This window comes from Mugil cephalus, chromosome 2 (assembly GCF_022458985.1).
Source record: "Mugil cephalus isolate CIBA_MC_2020 chromosome 2, CIBA_Mcephalus_1.1, whole genome shotgun sequence".
NCBI classification, from domain to species: Eukaryota; Metazoa; Chordata; class Actinopteri; order Mugiliformes; family Mugilidae; genus Mugil; species Mugil cephalus.
The window spans coordinates 32,466-52,805 of NC_061771.1; the positions used below are offsets into that span (position 1 = coordinate 32,466).

General features: G+C 38.9%; 1 protein-coding gene across 7 annotated transcripts in view; it reads left to right on the forward strand.

Moving 5' to 3' along the window:
- The window catches only part of LOC125004621 (testis-expressed protein 2-like), an 81,618-nt gene that overhangs the window by 995 nt on the left and 60,283 nt on the right, over positions 1 to 20,340 (forward strand). The gene's annotated exons all lie outside the window — the stretch shown is intronic.

A 20,340-nucleotide genomic window follows, 5' to 3' on the forward strand; every position in this document is an offset into this window, starting at 1 on the left:
GAGGGAGACAGGAAGGACAAATACATTGCTGAATGAAGAGCAGAAGAAAATAATCCATGCACAGAAACTTTCAAAGATCAAAGGAAATATCTGTGCCACATACAGCTGTGAGGCTCTCCAACCAAGCCTGTAGTAGTAGATCACATTTGTAGAACTGCTATTGTACTTACATTTTCTTTTCATTTTCTTTTGCATTGTCCTTATCTATATGTTGCTGTAAAACTGCAGATTTCCCCCATTGGGATAAATTCAATAATCTGATTTTACCTCACCTGAATGAAAACAGGGAGATGCGGAGATTGCTGGATACTTGGCTGGCTTTGCGGTGTATTTTACACATACACCTCAAAACCTTGAATGAGAAGAGAGGTTTGTTTTTCTTTCGACAAAAATATTACAAGTGTAAGCCACAGCTTTGTCTTATCAATGGCAGTAAGGGGTTTTACGGATTTCTATGCACACACTGACCTCGAGGTATATTTAAAATGTCAGCTGACGTGTTATGGATAGTGACTTTATCCCTTCTCTATATATTTTTCCTTAACGATCTGGTGATTTGAATGCTGTTGTGTTTAAAAAGTCATGTAATAATGATTTATTGATGATGGAAGCTGTTGATATATGACATTATACATTATCCCTTACATAGATCGTGTACTACTTGGAATGGTTACTTTATTCTGAAAATAAATTCTGTTTAAGGGTAGTCAGGTCCAGGAACTGTGAATAAGAACATTTCTCCTTGACATCTAATTCTTGAATGACTTGTAGATATTTGGAAGTAAATTTCCATCAGCTACTCTGAGGTGATTCCGCCTTGGAGTTTTGAGGCTTTGTGTCCAGCGGATGTAGGGATTAAGACTACCTATTCCATGCTACAGTCACTATTTCCAGTGTCCATCTTAATTTAAGATATGATAGTGAAATTGGAGTGCAGAGACAACATTTACAACCAGACAATTTTCACTTGGTTAACAGTTCAATCTCTTTATAGACATCAAGTCTTCTGTCTCACATAAAAGTTTGGTATTGCTACATCACAGCACCACCTAAGCAGTACCTAAGTGTAAGCGTAAGCACCTAAATGTGTTTTTGTGGCTGAAAAAAATAAATCTGCAAAACAAATAAAAATTTAACGTGTATGTGATGGAAAAATTAAAAAATAAATGTCAGCTAAATATAAGAGGACTACTGCTCAAACTGACTGGGTCTTTGTCAAGGTGCTGGAAAAATCCTAAAATAAAGAAAAGATTTCTGCACACTTGAATTTGTGCAATGGTTCCACTTTAATGTTGAGCTTTTGGTCATAAGACCTTCATTAGAACATTCGTGATACCATGAGCAAACAGGTTAAACAGTCAATCCCACTCTAGTCCTAAACATAATGTTATACACTGTAATATTAAAGTGTAGTTTTTAAGTTCTTAAGGTGACTATGGAGCACATAAAAGGCCTGCAACACAAACTACAACAAATGTGAGTGGTAAAATAAAGACACAATATCAACAAACACCTTTAAGTACTAAACATGTGGTGATATACACTACTGGTCAAAAGTTTTCAAACACACTAATTCTTCCAGTTATTTATTGCAGTTCAAGTCATGCAAGCCCAATGAATAGCTTGAAATGATACAAACGGTAAGTACTGAACAGCCAGAGGTTAAAAAAAAAAGGTTTGGTTACCCAAAACTGAAAAATAGTGTACATTTCAGAATTATACAAAAAGGCCTCTTTCAGGGAACATGAAGTGGGTTAACAATTTAAAGCTGTTCTGCAGCAATGTAGGTTGAATCATCCTTAAAAGATAGTGTTACTAATTCCTACAGGTGTTCCAACTTTTCCTGATTACTTACAACCCCCTCTGTCTGCATAAAAGCGGTGTTGGAACACACTGTGCTACCAGACCTTCATGAGCATCAGGTGAACAGTATTGTACTGCAGAAAGTAGTGTGTTGCTACAAAAATGGTGAGAAAAAGGCAATTAACAATGGTAGAGAGAAAGACCATCACTGTAGGTCTTTCCCACAGGGAAATTGCAAAGAAAGTCAAGGTGTCAGTGTGTACAGTTTTCTTCACCATCAAAAGGGACTCAGAAACTGGAGGAAACCCTGACAGGAAGCGATCTGGCAGACCCAAAGCCACAACTGAATCAGAGGACAAGTTTCTGAGAGTTAACAGCTTGTGTGATAGGCGGCTCAAAGGACAACAGATTAAAGCACAGCTTAATAGTAGTCGTAGTAAGCAAGTCTCAGTTTCAACTGTGAAGAGAAGACTTTGAACGGCAGGTTTGACAGGACGAGTTGCAGCAAGAAAGTCATTGCTAAGAGGTCAGAATAAGACAAAGAGGCTCTCCTGGACCACGAAACACCGCCATTGGACTAGTGAAGACTGGAAGAAGGTATTATGGACTAAGGAATCAAAATTTAAAATCTTCGGTTAATTACGCAGGATCTTTGTGTGCCGTCGAGTAGGCGAGAGGATGGTTCCACAGTGTGTGACATCAACTGTCAAACATGAAGGAGGAAGTGTGATGGTCTGGGGCTGTTTTGCTGGATCTAGGGTCAGTGACTTGTACAGAATGAGCGGCATCCTGAACCAAAACAGCTATCGCAGCATTCTGCAGCGCCATGCAGTACCCTCTGGTATGCGCCTAGTTGGTCAGAGGTTCATCCTACAGCAAGATAATGACCCAAAACACAAGTCCAAGCTATGCCAAAACTACCTCAGGAAAAAACAAGATGGTAACCTTGAAAACATGGAGTGGCCAGCACAGTCTCCAGATTTAAACCCCATTGAGCTGGTTTGGGATGAACTGGACAGAAGAGTGAAAGCCAAGCAACCTTCAAGTGCCACATATTTATGAGAACTTCTGCAACAGACTTAGGAAGAACTTTCTGAAGAATATTAGATTTCTATTGTAGAAAAGAATGCCACGAGTGTGTTCAGCTGTTATATCTGCCAAAGGTAGCTACTTTGATGAGTCAAAAGTTTAGAATACATTTTGGTCTATAAATTGATTCCATGATTTCTTTTTCAACTCAAATTGCTTATTTGTTCTACGCTTTCATTTCAGAGTGCAATGATACAAACTGAATAATTTTCAGTAAAAACTGGAAAAAGTGTGGTGTTCTAAAACTTTTGACCAGTAGTGTAGCTTAAAATAGTCAATGGGGCTTTGAAGGAATCAGGCAAGGCCATCATAAAGTAGAGATCCCCAGATACACAGAAAATATCTCCAGAAAAAGAAAAGAGAGCTATGGAAAGATATCAGGCAGGGACCTGGTCTGACGAATCTAAAATTTCAGCGGCGACATTCGGATGGCAGGATCAGAATTTGGCCTAAACAACATGGTGGTGTAATGGAGCTGGGGATATTTTCTTGGCACACTTTGGGCCCCTTAGTACAAATTGAGCATGGTTTAAATGCCACAGCCTACCTGAGAATTGTTGGTGACCATGTCCATCCCTTTGTGAAAACAGTGTTACCATCTTCTGACCATGTCACAAAGCTCATATCATCACAGACTGGTTTCTTGAACATGACAATGAGTTCACGGTACTCCAATGGCATCCATAGTCTCCAGATCTCAATCCAATAGAGCACCTTTGGGATGTGGTGAAACTAGAGATTCACATCGTAGATGTGCAGCAACTGCATGATGCTATCATGTCAATATGGACCAAAATCTCTGAGGAATGTTTCCAACATCTTGTTGAAAGTATGCCACAAAGAATTAAGGGAGTTCTGAAGGTGAAAGGGGGTCCAATGTTTTACTAGCAAGGTGTACCTAATAAAGTGGCCGGTGAGTGTATACAGGTACATCTCAAAAAATTAGAATATCATGAAAAAGTTCAATATTTTTTGTTACTCATTTCAGAATGTGAAACCCATATGTTATATAGATTCATTACACATAGAGTGAAACATTTGAAACATTTATTCCTTGAAATTTTGATAATTTTGGCTTATAGATAATGAAAACCCAAAATTCAGTGTCTCAGAAAATTAGAATATTGTGAAAAAGTTCAATCTTGGAAAGTCATGATGTCACACCCTAATCAAGTAATTAACTCAAAACACCTGCAAAGGTATCCTGAGCCTTGAAATGGTCTCTCAGTCTGGGTCAGATGGCTACACAATCATGGGGAAGGCTGCTGACTTGACAGATGTCCAGAAGACAAATCATTGACATCATCCACAAGGAGGGAAAGCCACAAAAGGTCATTGCTAAAGAAGCTGGTTGTTCACAGAGTGCTGTATCCAAGCATATTAATGGAAAGTTGAGTGGAAGGAAAAAGTGTGGTAGGAAAAGGTGCACCAGCAAAAGGAGTAACCGCATATCCATTCAAGAATTTGGGGGAGCTTCACGAGGAGTGGACTGAAGCTGGAGTCAGCGCATCGAGAGCCACTACGCACAGATGATTCCCAGACATGGGCTACAAATGTTGCATTCCTCGTGTCAAGCCACTCCTGAAACAGAGACAACGTCAGAAGTGTCTTACCTGGGCTAAGGAGAAACTGGACTGGACTGTTGCTCAGTGGTCCAAAGTCCTCTTTTCAGATGAAAACAAATTTTGCATTTCATTTGGAAATCAAGGTCCCAGGGTCTGGAGGAAGAGTGGAGAGGCACAGAATCCATGTGGCCTGAAGTCCAGTGTGAAGTTTCCAGTGATGATTTGGGGAGCCATGTCATCTGCTGGTGTTGGTCCACTGTGTTTTCTGTAGTGCACAGTCAACACAGCCATCTACCAGGAAATTTCAGAGCAGTTCATGCTTCCTTCTGCTGACAAGCTTTATAGAGATGCCGATTTCATTTTCCAGCAGGACTTGGCACCTGCCCACACTGCCAAAGGTACCAAAAGCTGGTTCAATGATCATGGTGTTACTGTGCTTGATTGGCCAGCAAACTCACCTGATCTGAACCCCATAGAGAATCTGTGGGGTATTATCAAGAGGAAGATGAGAGACACCAGACCCAACAATGCAGATGACCTGAAGGCTGCTATCAAAGCAACCTGGGCTTCCATTACACCTGAGTAGTGCCACACGCTGATTGCTTCAAAGCCACGCCACATTGATCCAGTAATTCATGCAAAAGGAGGCCCAACCAAGTACTGAGTGCATGGAAATTAACATAATTTACAGAAGCCCGACATTTCTGTTTAAAATATCCTTGTTTTCATTGGTCTTATGTAATATTCTAATTTTCTGAGACACTGCATTTTGGGTTTTCATTATATATAAGCCGCAGTCATCAAAATGTCAAGAAATAAATGTTTGAAATGTTTCACTCTTTGTGTAATGAATCTATATAATATATGGGTTTCACATTCTGAAATAAGTGACAAAAAATATTGAACTTTTTCATGATATTCAAATTTTTTTGACATGTACCTGTAATTGCCAAAAAACTAACAACCAAAAAACACTCATATTTATGTGTGTGTGTGTGTATTCATGTGTGTGTATATATTGGCGCTGGGCGATTATGGAAAACATAATAATCCCGATTATTTTGATTGATATTGAAATCAAAATTAACAAACACGATTATTCATTGATTTAAAAAAAAAAAAAAAAAGTATTTATTGAACCCCCAAAACTCAACTTTAAATATAACTTTTTATAGCATAAATGTAACCGTTATCTCTTGCTGTTGCTGGGAGCCTGTGGGATATGGAGTGGCATTGTAAAGAGTGTCCTCAACGGAGGACTGTGTTGTGGTGGCAGTGGCAGTGGCTGAAATTGACGCCCTTTTTTGGGTCTTTTGCTCCTTCAAAACTTTGTCATATTCCACTTTATGCCAGAACTTTAAATGGTTATATGAATCTGTCGTGTTGCTTTGGGGTGCAGACACAACGGCGCGACAAACTTTGCAAACAATCTCCCTCTGCTCCACATCCGACAATTTGAATCCAAAATGTCTCCAAATGACCAAAGTTGTCCTACCTTTCTTTTCAACTAAAGGCTCAGGCTGGCTTTTTGCCATGTTGTCAATCACTCACTTGCAAATTCGGTGCCCGGCACATTCAATAGTCCAGCCCTAGTGTGTGTGTGTGTGTGTGTGTGTGTGTGTGTGTGTGTGTGTGGTATATATATACTCCATTACATGGAGTAATATGTCTCTGTTGGTGGGCAACACTCTTTACCACATTGAAAAGTGAAAGGGATTTTGTTAACAAAGTCAGGAACATCACACTGGGTCCAGAAGAAATCAGCGTATGCTATGATGTAACCTCACTGCTCACTTTTATTCCCACCAGAGAAGCCACAAAAGTAGTCCGGGAAAGACTGGCAAAGGATGACACCTTGGCCGGCATAACTAACCTCACCCCAGACCAAGTCTGTGTGTTACTTGACCAGTGCTTGACTACTACCTATTTCCTGATCACTATTTATTGATTCCCACCACCCTTTGGAATAAGCCCTGGACTGATGGAAAGGAGGAGGAGGAAAAACACAGCAAACAAACCCTTAAGACAAGTTGATATCCCAGTTGGGCCTTTGCCAAAGGCTCTAGAACAGGGGTTCTCAAACTGTTTTGAGCCAGGGACCCCTTACGGGTAGAAAACTTTCAAGAACCCCCTCATACACCTCACGCCAATTAAACATATGTTTAGTACCATTTGTGATTCCAGATGCCATAGGAATTATTTGTTTTAAACATCATTTCATTTTACACAGAAATTAATTTTATTCAAATGACATTTTGTTTTCACAACATTTATTATTTTCAAGTTATAGATCTTGAAGCTTTCAGAAATTGAACATTATCAAAACTGGCACAGCCAAAATGAATCAGTTCATTTCAAAACATATTTAAGTGCTCTAGCTTTAACACAATTTATTGCCCCTTGTTCAGTTTTCTGCCAATAATTTGAATAACAATATTCTTCACCCTTTCGTGAGGAATAAAAATCTTTAGTTTTGTCCGTACACTCTGTGTGCTGTGTGTTGAGATGCCATTTTAGCTTGGCTGGCTTCAGGGCTTCATTTGCTAGCACCTGAAGGCAAACAAGCAGCGCAGGAGCTGTACGGCAAATGTTTCATGAGTAAAGCGACAGGGACAGGGGAGTGATGTGACGGATTTACATGGTGTCACAATCATATCAGACTTTTTATTGACCCAAAGCTAATGTAGGATGGATTAATTGGTTTAATATGTTTGTTTTATTGGTGTAGCGGTCCCCACATGTAATTATACACTTTTTTCATGAAACGGCATAACTTTAACAAATTATTTTGCAGACCTCCAAGCTATGGCTTGGGGATCCCAGTTTGAGAACCGTTGCTCTAGAAGATATCACAAAAAAGACAGGGAGGAGGTGTACAGCAGGAGGAAGAACATCGTCACCTCCTATGTAGCTGGTGTGTTGAAGAGACTCTCATTAGACAAAAACTGGTCCAACCAGAGTAATGTAGTGTATGCTGTTCAGTGCACTGAGGAATGTACAGACTTGTATTTGTATTTGGGAAACCAAACAGCCCATCCACAAACACATGTCCCAACACAGGAGAGCCATCTCATCAGGAAATGACTCAGTGGTCCACCTCCACCTGAAGGACAAAGGACACCCCTCTAAAGATAACAACGTCAATATCTTAGCCTGAGAAGACAGATGGTTTGAGAGAAGAGTATATAATAAGGATATAATCTGTTGTCAATTTACAATACTTATTAACTTCGGTCCCCAAGAAGGGCCTCTCATTGGCAATGGCTTCGTTAGAGCACCATTCACAGGGAAAGTGGTTAAGAGACAAACAACCTAAAAATAAATGTGTTCTTGGCCCCTGAGCCTGGCTGTCACCTTTTGCATTGGTTGAAATGCCCTACTTTCAATGTAGAAAGCCACACCGGCTGGTCCTGCTGTCTCTGATTTTAGTCACTTTGTTAACAAAATATTTCTGCTCTCTTTGCAATGCAGTAAAACCGGTAGAGGCAGTGCCTTTTCTCAAATGGTGTGTGTCATGTTCATCTTCCATTTTGAGACAAGAAGCATGCGTTGCTTGTCATGCTTGTCATGTGGTGGAGCTGGCCTGCATGCCTTGTAACTATGTACCTGTGACTTGTTTTCTGAAAAACTTTGTTGTTTTGGACAAGATTCGGTCAAAACATGTAGTTTAGTCCAATTACAGACATTTGATTTTTTTTTTTTTTTCAATTAAAAGGACCGTTATTAGTGGTTTGCAACCTGTAAAGCCTTCAATAGGACTAGTGTGCATAGTAACCTTTGATTATAATAGTTTCTTTTCAACACAGGCTTCTATTTTTCAATTCATATCTGATCCATATCTACAAGACATGAAACTTGTAGGCAGTTGTGTTATATGTGAACCCCATTTGGCTTTTAGTCTCGTCATATCATCCCCATATCAAGTTGACTCGTGGTTTATTTTGATTAAAAGTCTTAAAATCCAAACCTCCTCTTTCAAGAACGTGGCTTTTAATTCAGCTAACCAAGTAGTGCTCTGCGCTCTTATAGATGAGTTTATAAGTCTACATACAGTTATCTACAGATCCATATGAAAACATAATTTTTCGGCATTTACTGAAGTGATGGAAAAACTATACAAATGAAGGTGTAACTCAATTCTGGCCCAGTCTGGGAACCCATGCTAGTCTTTACAGCAATGCAAAGTTTTGCCAAGAGTAACATGAGCCTGTCCAATATCCAGGCATTGCTGGCATGTGGTCTCACCAGAGTTCCATGTAGGTGTGTCTTTACTGAATTCTATAAAGCTCTTTGTAGGCTTTTATAGATAATTGTGATGTCGGTCAATAAAGGAGTGCCATTCATCATTGAAGACACTCTGTTTCTATGTAAAAAAAAAAAAAAAAAAAAAAAAAAAAAATGCAAGTGCCATCAAACAAGCAAATATGCATTTATTCATAGAGAAAAGAGACAGAGGCAAGGTAGGATGTGTAAAGATGTATAAATATAGCAAGCTTATATTGCTTCAGAGTTCCTACGTTGAAAACGAAGCATCATTTACAAAGCTGCAATGCAATCAGCATTTTGCATGAGAAATTGTGTTCCAGTCTTTTAGTTTTTGTGCTGTGGAATTATGTATGTTTTATTCATTAAGTCGGTGTGTTTTTTGACCCCACGTGGAATTCAAATGGTGTTGCCAAATGTCTAGTAATTATTTTTTTTTTTTTTTAAAATACTGATAAAAATGTTTATTATTTTTATTTATTTATTTTTATATTAAACAATCGTAAACAACTCTATGCTATACTTTCACTTCGTCGCCAGAAATTTGTGACATCACAGGGTCACAACTCATAAAAGGTTGGGAACCACTGTATTACCTCTGAAATTAATAATTGTTTTATTCATTTCTGAAATAGCTTCTCATCAGTGTCTTGTATGCCCTTCAGAAGCTAGCTGTCATAGAACCGTATTTAGAAGCATGAAATTTAATTTCACAGGTGAAGTGAAAACAGGAAACCTGTCGAGAAATCATCCTATCCGATAATTCTGGTCCAAGACGGATTATTATGATTATGTAGCATATTGACATTTGGCAAGGGTCGGGAACTATTCAAAGAAAAGAAAATTCTTTGTGGGAGCAAAGAAGGATGTTCGTCGTGTGCTGTCCTGCATTCAGATGGTTTCCTCAAAGGCCTGGATGCAGACTGTGGCTTGGCTTACTACACCATTCCAATTTTCTTTTGTTGGCCAAAAAGGCTTAGTTTGACTGTGATCTGGTTGGGTTAATCTTTTAATAGATAACAGAATTACATTATAACTGTACTTGTGCTCTATCTTGAAGAGATTTATTTCATCACTATTCGGTTTTGTCAGAACTGTAGACCATGATTTAACCGAGCACCAAGTAAAGCTCTTATGAAAAGAGCCCTGCATTTATAGCTTGTGTGTAAAACATTATTACATGGTTGGGCATCTTGAGCTCAGTGAAACTGAACTCTTCATTGTTTCTGTAACCATTCTCTGGTAAGAAAGAACTGAATATGTGATGTTCTGCTTCAAGGTTATAACTGAAACAAGGACAGTTTGTTAAAATACTAATGAAGGGAGTTCTAATTAAAAAGACTAACAAAGAAGGTAAAAATTTTGCTTTGAAAATTACTTGTTGTGTAAGTGCTGTTAAAAGGGTCCATCATATGTCTTAAGTTTGAAGTAAAGTGAGTTATCTCCTCGGGTGCTGCTGTTAATTCTGACTGAGTCATACTTCTGTCATCACCAAAGCCAGGGTAACCAGGGAAATCAATTGAAAATAATAAGAGCTTGTTTATGAACTTAAAGAGCTACAAGAGGAGTGCATTATTCAACATAGGCTGAATCACAAACATTATTAATTAAATTCAGAGTTCTTTATTTTCTTTGTTTTGGCTGGGTGGCTGTCATTGTGTCTCTTATTCTCTTACTTTCTCCTCAACATCTAATACTTAAAACACAACTTTCGTTTACTTATTTTTTTTTCCCCACATGATCATCACAAGCTAGTTTGTTTTCACTGTTGTTATCAACAGCTAAAACATTGCAGACAACATAATTGAGCAATCCTGCTGTCTTGGTGACCACTTGTAAGTCTTTACTCTTGTCATGTCATTTTCACAAGAAAATTTTGACATTGGCAATAAAAACGGATTACAATTAACTTTTCATTGCTCATTGCTTCTTGCATTTAGCTTTTTGTTTTTTTAATAAAAAAAATATTTGGACTGGATTAATGTTACCCGGGGACTAGGGGTGGAACCAGACCTGAAAACAGTATTCGAAAAGGCACAAATATTGTGTTTTTTTTTTTTGTTTTTTAACTTAATTTGGTTGTGGAATCAGCATATAACTTTTGGGAAGTGGATTTTGACCGGGAGATTAGTCCGTTATGTTACATTAGAATTGAGACTTCTGCAGTCAGGTTCTCTCATGTCAGCATTTGTCTGTTAGCTTGGTAATTCAGACTATTGTCTACTGGTAAATGGTCTTGTTTTTATATAGCACTTTTCTACCTATTGGTACTCAAAGCGCTTTACTGTCACAGACACATCTACCCATTCGCTCACAGAAGCGCACACGCATTTACACACCAGTGCCACACAATGCGAGCACCTGGGGGGTTCAGTGTCTTTCTCAAGGACACTTCAGTACGCAGCACATTCCAGGGATCAAACCACTGCTCTGCTTACTGAGCCACACTCACCCTGTTGTCTCTGACAGGCACCAAATCGTCATCACAGTCATATTCTGCCCCTTCAAGTCAGCCTAGATCACCTATATTATCTGCATTTAATGCAAAACTTTAACAACCAATATTGCATATACATCCATAATTATTACATGAATTAAAATTGAATTAAAATACAGCCTATTGAGTGTAAAAGGGAATAGTTCAATCTCCAGAATAGTTTTGGTTTATCATTACATTTGTCTTTTTGATATTCTATTCTACTATCTCAGATACAAACTGCACGAGTGTCATGTGCCTTGTCATATTTGGCGTGCAAGTTTTAATCATTGTCAAGGCAACCATTCTGCATATCGGAAAAGTATGAAGTAGAGTATGAAGAGTATTCTCCTAAGCAATCAAGACAGCATTCACGGCCCAGTGGTTAATGATTTTAGCGAATGGTGTGAGAGCTTTTTTTTTTTAAAAAAAAGCCTTGACCACATTCAACTGTTGGTACTGTACAACAAATACAATTTATTTATTTATTTATTTATTTTTGAAAAATGCACCTGAAAGAGTGGCTGCATGTTGCCAGTTGCTCCGTGAAGAATAACCCTTTAAGGTTATTCTTAGTGTGTTAATGGTTGGCTAACTTGTTCTTGTTTTTTTCTGTGCCTTGAACCAATCAAAATAGTTTTTGGTCGTTTTAGTCTTTTTGTACTGTTTTTATTAATTTTTTTCTGGACTTTTTGTTTTTTGGCTGTGTCGTTGGTCTTTGACTGTGGTGTTTGACGAAGTGGCCGTTGTGTCCGGTGGTGTGTTCCTGTTATTGGCTGGTAGCGCTATCCATGTTCATGGCCTAAGTGCTTTGGTTATACAAGGAGACGCCATTCGACAAGATGCTGCTGTTGCTATGCAACTGGTCAAACGGCCAAGCACCTCAGACACTGTTCTGCCAACTTGTATACAGGCCTAATGCTAATTCTGTAAATTTTTTGATTACATTGTTTATTTTTATTTAATTTGATCTCATTTGTTTTATCTTTCTTGTGTTTTTGTGTTGTTTACTTTTGTATGCAGCAAAGTTACGGTGAAAAAGTTATTTCCCTCGTGAATCATTAAAGTCTGTTTAAGTCTGTCATTGATAGCAACATCACTTTGTGTGTGTGAAGCCAACACAGATGCAATTTGCACAAAAGCCCACCAGTGCATGGACATTTATCAGAAGCTGAGAAGTTTTAGTGTAGACACCACTTCAGGGTTGTACAGTGCGTCAATTTCTATCGCATTTGCTACTAAATATCATCACTAAACATCCCTTCATCATTCTACACGAAGAGAAATATGTATCCAGTAGCACACATGCAAAGGAGTTGCGCTGGTATCTTTAAAAATTAGGAAAAACTAATAGGGCTCAAAGGGTGACAGGCAGTTGGAAAGTCTGTTTTCGTTGGTCGACGCTGCACTTATTTTGTTGTCTTTTTAGCATGTTAATGTTTATGATATAAAATGATGCAATAGACTCCAACCGACACAAATAGCGCTCCTTTCTGTAGCGCCAGAACAAGCGCGGCAATGGGCAGTGGCTGAAGTTGACAGGTTAGTAAAACACAATTGTTGACTGCAAAATTAGAACCTCCTAGAACATAGGTCTTCAACAGGGGTATATATGTGTGTGTGTGTATGTATATGTGTGTGTGTGTGTGTGTGTGTATGTATGTATGTAAATATATGTGTGTGTTTGTGTGTGTGTGTGTGTGTGTATGTATATATGACTTTAATGACAGATTTTAATGATCCATGAGGGAAATTACTTTGTCACCATAGCTTCATTGCACATAAAAGTAAACACACATAAAAAACACAAGAAATATAAATAAAATAAAATAAGATTAAATGAAAGTAAAATAAAAATGAGCAGCGTCATCAAAATAGTGTCCAAGGTGATGTGGATGTTTGGCCAGTTGCATAGCAACAGTGGTGTGGATCATGTCGTTTCTCGTCAATAGTGTTTCCTCCACCGGGTCCATCCGCGTCGTGTCGCATGAGCGTCGCGTATTTGGTCCGTCCTCCACTTGGCGTCAACACCTACCGGGCGCATCACGGGCGCGGAAAGGCAGCGTAGCGCTGGCTTGCAAGCCGGCCATATTCACGCGATATCAAGAGATCGCACGAGAATCCTGGACATACGTGAGACCGCAGATTGCATTCCAGGCTTTGTCCTTTCTTGTATTGTCCTTATAAAAAGAATGTGTTGTATCATAAATGATTCTATGCTGCTCCACTTCAATTCGGCCATGACGTAATATTGATGTGAAGTTGTGAGGCTACGTGAACGGCGTATTGTGTTTTATTTTGAAAGGGGGCGGACGTGTTTTACGTTGATTCTGTGTCGGGTTTCCTCTCCTGGTGCAATCTGTGCTGTTGAGCTTGGCGTGCTTTAGCAACGGCTCCGTCAAAACTAGAACTGCTACGGAATGACAGGAAATACGACCCGGAGTCTGCTCATTGTGTTTTATTTTGAAAAACGACCAGATTCGCTCTTCAGTTTCTGTCTGACTTCCTGTCCGAACGAGCCACTCTCTGTCTAGCTTGACGCGTGTGGCTCGCATCGAACTTCAAAAATAGAACAGAGATGTAATGCCCACGTGGCCGCGCGTCGAGACGCTTCTGTTGCCTAGCAACAGTGGAGTGAATCGCATCACATGCTGTTACCTAGACTGCTGAAGGAGGGATGTAAACTCCGATAAAGATGACATAGGTGAATTCCCTCGGTAAAGACTATGGATGCATTCCCACAGCTAAAAGTTCAATGTCCGGTGTACAGACACGCTCCTTCACAGTTATATGAGCGGGACTGCACCATCTCTTGTTAACAAAAACAGTAATCCTGCCCCCCTGCTTCTTACTTCTCAAGAGCGTGTCTCTATCCGCCTGTATAGACTTAAAGCCGGGTATTGAAGCACTGTGGTCAGGGAAGTCCGCATGCAGCCAGGTCTCCGTAAAGCACAAAATACTAGTGACTGCTTATTCCCTCTGGGTTCTTACAAGCACACATAGTTCGTCCATCTTATTAGTAAGAGACGTCACGTTCCCCATGAGGACAGATGGTACTGCCAGTTTGAATTTCCTTCTCCAATATTTAACTTTCACTCCAGCACAGCATCCCCGGCACTTCTTCTTAAGTTTAGCAGGAATATTAGGCCTCACTCGGGACAGTACAGGGGACACGGACAGTGCTAGCAGTTGCACTCTTGAATACACCAACAGACAGCCGTTCTGCTATGCGCTACAGCAAAACATAAAAAAGGTCCAGAAAAACGAAATAAATGCAGCTTAAATTACAAAAAAGCAGCCCAGAACAATAAGTCACTCATTAGCTTATGTGTGTGTTACTGTTATGTGTAGAACATGCAGGAACTTTTGACCAGATAAGTATAATACGTTGTCATATTGACCCATGTCTGAGTGACTGAAACATGGAGGAAAATGTAGCAGCACACCTGTTGCTGTTTCCCATGTGTCTAAATGAACAGCACACTTCTATAGCTAATGTAATGTTAGCAGTATGTTTAGCCATGTTTACATTCAGTGATAGTCTGGTCTCGCAGACAAGGTCAACTTGAACTATGTGTTCCTCATCCATCGGTTATATTTGTTGGGCATGTGTACGTTTATTTCACTTTAGCAAATTCTCAGAAATAAAGTCAGAACTGCCAAAGTAAGACTGTTTTTGTTCTTTGCTGTTTGGAGTAATGAACATTGATTCCACTGTTACCACTTTATCTTAGTGTAAAGCATAATCCTGAGTAGATCAGAAAGTATTTTAGACATGGTATGTCTAAAACCATTCCTTTATTATTGTAATTATTGGTAAAAAAAATAAAATAAAATAAAAAAAAAAATAGCCGATCTACAAGCTCACGATGTGTTGCAATGTGTTGATCTTGTAGATCTGCTATTTTCACAACTTTTGTGTGATGCACGTGTATGATGCAGTAGGTCATAAATTCATGAAAAAACACAAGCTGAAATATGGAGATAAAAAGTTAAAAAAGAAAGTGAAGAAAAAGAAAGATCACTTTCTTGGATCTCTCCAGTGCCTTCAACATCATCCAGCCTTGGTTGCTGGGTGTGAAGCTGCGGTCGATGGGTGTTTGTGTATCCACTGCTTCCTGGATCACTGACTACCTGACAGACAGGCCACAATTTGTGTGTTTGGGCCGTGTCCTGTCTGATGTGGTGGTGAGTGGTGTGGGAGCCCCACAGGGGACTGTATTTGCTCCATTCCTGTTCACCTTATACACCACTGACTTTCAGCACAACTCAGAGTCATGTCACATACTGAAATTTTTTGATGACTCTGCAGTTGTGGGGTGTATAAGCGGTGGATGGGATGAGAAGGAGTATAAAGGACTGGTGGATGGATTTGTGGGGTGGCCTGGAAGGAATCACCTGCTGCTTAATGTGGACAAGACCAAAGAGGTGGTGATTAACTTAAGGAGGAATGGAACAGCTCCTCAGCCCCTCAGCCCCTCAGCATCCTTGACAGGGATGTGGAGGTGGTGGAGGAAGCTAATGTCCTTCAATGTGTGTAGTAAGATGTTGGAGATCTTCTATCAGTCCGTTGTGGCCAGCGCCCTTTTCTGTGATGTGGTCTGCTGGGGGAACAGCATTGCAGCCAGTGACGCCAACAGACTGAATAAACTGATCAGGAAGGCTGGCTCTGTAATTGGCTGCAGACAGGAAACTTTTGAGATGGTGGTGGAGAGGCCTCAAGCCATACACCTGTTAAGTCCTCATCTGTATGTGATGGATAACACAGTGCATTATCTATCAAAAGCATTAAGATTAACTTTTGTTTTACTGTTGATTTGCAATGCTGTTGATTTGCAATGCTTACATACAAGCTGTCAACCTTGATTCCAAATTCCAACACTTACTGACACAAATGAATTAAAAGACTAATATTTTCTTTTTTCTTTCTTTCTTTCTTTTTTTTTTTTACTAAAACTGACTAAAGCCTTTTAGTCAAAACTGACTAAAATCTTTTAGTCACTTTAGTGTGTAATACAACTAATTAATTAAAAGACTAATATTTTCTCTCTCTCTCTCTTTTTTAGTTTATAATATAACTAGACTAAACTAGAGTTGACGAAAAACCATCACGTATAGAAGTGACTAAAATCTGACTAAAACTTAAGTATTTTCGCCCAAAAGACCAAGACTAAATCTAAAATGGCTGACAAAAACAACACTGGGGAAAACTGGGGAGGAGAGTGGTTGTAGAAGAAGTTATGCAACAAAATTTCGTATTTCTTTAGTGTGCTTAACATGTTTTACTATATGCTGTCATGTATTCTCAATAGTTAGAATGCATAGAGTATGTTTAACTTAAATGACATGCAGTGTTGGGCATGTCACTTTTAAAAAGGAATTAGTTATAGTTGCTAGATACTTCTCCCAAAAAGTAACTGCGTTAGTAACTGAATAACTCCAGTTTAAAAGTAACTAGTTATCAGGGAAATTAACTACTGTGTTACTCTTCTTTTTTTTTAAGTTTAAATATGTCTAATTATTTGGATTTTTTTTCTTAGCAGGTTTCAAAAGCCAGTTGCATAGAGTAGAATTGCATCGACATGTACTTACACAGAACTTTTAATATTTATTGCGCCTCAGACCCCAACTGGTATGCCTCTTTCACATGAAAATCCGACTCGGGTCGACTCGCGTTTGGTGCTTTCACATTGGCAAAAGTCTCGGGTCGGACCTTTAGCTGTGATATCTGCTGCCAAATCCCCCCTTTTCTCGGATGCAGAGCGCTACCATGATCGTTAAAAAAGTGGGGGAGATCCCTATACAAGCTGTTTATAAACACAGTTGCCGCTCACCTTTGAGCTTCCATTAACAATCATGTAACAACACAATTGATTTGTTTGATTGACAAATCTGGCTGAGAACCAAGTCGGATGATAACAGACAGCTTTAGTTGTAACGCACCCCATTTAATTTTCAGTAACGGAAATGGTGTTATAACGATGGAAATAGTAATTATTTAGATTGCCTGTGACTGAAAAAAATAACGCCGTTAATAACGCTGTTTATTTTAACGGTGTTATTCCCATCACTGGTGATGTGCGCTGATTGTAATTAGTAATCTGTAAGAAAAATATCCATGCTTTGATGATTGCTTTAGCCAAAGGTTGCTCCCACCTACAAGGTTGTTTAATTTTAGGAGTCTGTATATCCAGAAACTATCTGCAACTGTACTGACATGCTAATGATAAGCGTCTGCTCTTGAGTCTCTATTGAGTTATTCTCTCAAAAACAAGTAATGTGGACACAAAAACGACTCCTAGGCTCTGACTATCAACTAACAGTCTGACTAAATTTAAGATAATGGTCCAAATATTCAGCAACTCAGCTAAGGTTGGATGTCATTTAAAATTTAGTAAGTCTGTAACTACTGGTTGGATTACCACCCTCTACTTGTTAAAATTAATTCCCTCAGTTTTGACATTCAGATAAGTGCTTATTTAGTAAACAGAAGCTGTGTTGACATGGAGACTTTCCTGATTGAAGGTTTCGGGTCAGCTGATGTTTACATGTTCCACTACTTTCTATTACATTCTACTACCACTACTTCTTTCAGAGTTGTTATTAAAAACAAGCTCTCCGCTGCGCCGCAGACCAATTGAGGAAACGTCACTTGAACGTCACTGCGCATTTAGATCAAGACAGCATTCGCAGACAGAACGGAGCTGGACTGCATTTTGATTCACTGTTGGGGAATATTCTATCCCTGTGAAACCGAATGAAATTTAATTCAGTTCAGGCCTTTTCATTCTGTTTTAGGTGTACATATGGAGCATGTTCATTCGGTTTGGGCTTCTAAATTGATTGTAATCGAAATATTTGGCTCCATGTAAACCCAGCTAGTGTGATGCTTTGATGTAATTTATGCACATCAGTGTATTTAAGTAGTCAATGTAATCAGTGACGTCTATGAACAGTTGCAGCCTTAAACTAAAGTCATTCAAGAGGAACAAAACTATAACAGATTAGCACAAAGCAGATTTACCAGAGAGACCGCAGCAAGTGACCCCTGACACCCCCCAGTTTAAAGTCTTGTTTGCACCATGGTCCCCACTGCCTCCTCATAGCCAAGAAGCTGTCGCTTGCTTGGCTGCATGGAGGGGGTGACTCCAGGATGCTGGAACTCACTGTTAAGCCTTCTTGAGGTGTTGTGGGCCTGACTTACCTAAACATCGGTGAAGGGAAGTGCCCACTTGAAAACCCAGATGATGTGCTGCATACTGCCTACTGTTGGCTTCGCTATTTAGCTGGTGTCTCCTTGTTGGTTGCTAGTGGTAGCTGATGGCTAGCCTGCTGGTTGAATTTTTATTTTTTTTTCTTTCAGTTGGACTGGGTTTCTAAATGTGTTTTTACCTTACCTTCTGCTACTGACTACGCTAGTGGGTGTGTTCTTGTTGGTTGCTAGTGGTAGCTGACTGCTTTCAGTTAGACTGGACTTCTAAATGCATGTTGCCTCAGATCTTGGCACAAAGGATTGTAGCATCTCATCCTGTGTAATAATGCTTTTCAATTCAAGTTTTTCTTATCTGTGCCAATATCTATTTTCAATGGCAATGTTTATTGTGACTGTTTTAGCCTTGTACAATGTGTACAGTGAGTAGCTGCACAGCATGTAGGATGATGAGATCGATGATTTGTGTGGCAGCCTCGACTTAACTAAGGAAACAGGCAACAAGCTGGCAACGCTTGTTATTTAACGCTCATACCTGATTTTGAAATTGTCACGTTGCTACCATTAAGGGAAGAGTGTCCTCTTCAAAAATGTCCTAAAAATAGCATATATTAATATTAAAATAAATGCATATTTAAATCCACTTCATTACTAATCACAAATACCAAAAGTTTGATTATTTCCTGACTTTTAATATATATGCCACACTGTGAAAAACGGTTACCTAGATCTAACTAACAAAAAAAAAAAAAAAAAAAAAGATGATAATAAGGCAACATTTTCCAACCACTTCTTATCAGTTTAGTGAACTCATTGGTATTTTGAGTAAGAAGAACTTAATAATATGCATTTCAATGTATGCAAAAATATTAAGTTGCATTTGCAGAAAAAGCCAAGAAATTGAGTAAAATCAGTGTAAAAAACATCAGCATATTAAACACACTAGACTTAATTAAAATAAGTAACTGGTATTCCCTCAATGATGATTTCTACTGCATTTGGCTCACGACAGACGTAGATGTTCAAATTCTTCATTTTCAGGTCCTCATGAACCGTTTTTTCTGCAGTTCCCTTTAAGATACAGAAACAGTAACTGAGAAAAACAATCTCATTTTATATTTAATATAAGTTGTGTGACTTAATTCAGATGATTACTTTTTTGAAGACCATTTTGAAAACATTTGAGTTGTAATTTTAGATCTTGTACATCAGACTTAAGACGATAGATGCATGTCCAGCCACATGCTGCAAAGGGATCCCTCTATGGTGCTGTGCTAATTGGCTATCCTGGGGCTCCTGCCAACTAGCTGCATGCTCACCTCCACCTAACAACTGCTGGTTCAGTTCTAGTAAAAGTCACTTAAAATATTAAACTACCACACAAAGAAAACGCTAATTATAGACCGCACAGTGTTGGTTAAAGTTAATGAGCTTTTCAAAATGGTGGTGGGCGACGGCAAAAGTAGCAAACATAATGTAGGAAACAGAGCCATGCTTTTTTCAAATTGCAAATTTATGAATTTCAATTCTGGTAAAATCTGATATTTAACAATATAAAGAGTTACTTACATGAGTTTGGTACTTACAAGAGTTTTCCTTAGGCTCCGCGACAAACCTGTCTTCACTCCAGGAACATTCGAAAGGCCCAGGCTTGTTCTTCCGTTGCTGCAAGTGGGCGTGTTGTGACGTTTTACATCGGATATAAACGTTTAAACTGAGTTTTGTAAAATCAATTTATGGTGAAGTCCAATCAAATTAATTTTATCACATAAAATAGTAAGTTATGAAAATACTCACACTTTTTACTTATGGGTAATTCCAAAAACTATGAAAGAAAAATAAATTGATTTCTTTGAATAAATATACTTTTAAAAATAAAGTCATATAAACAATACCACTGAAAGACTGCTTACAGTGCAGTGTTTGTGCATGCA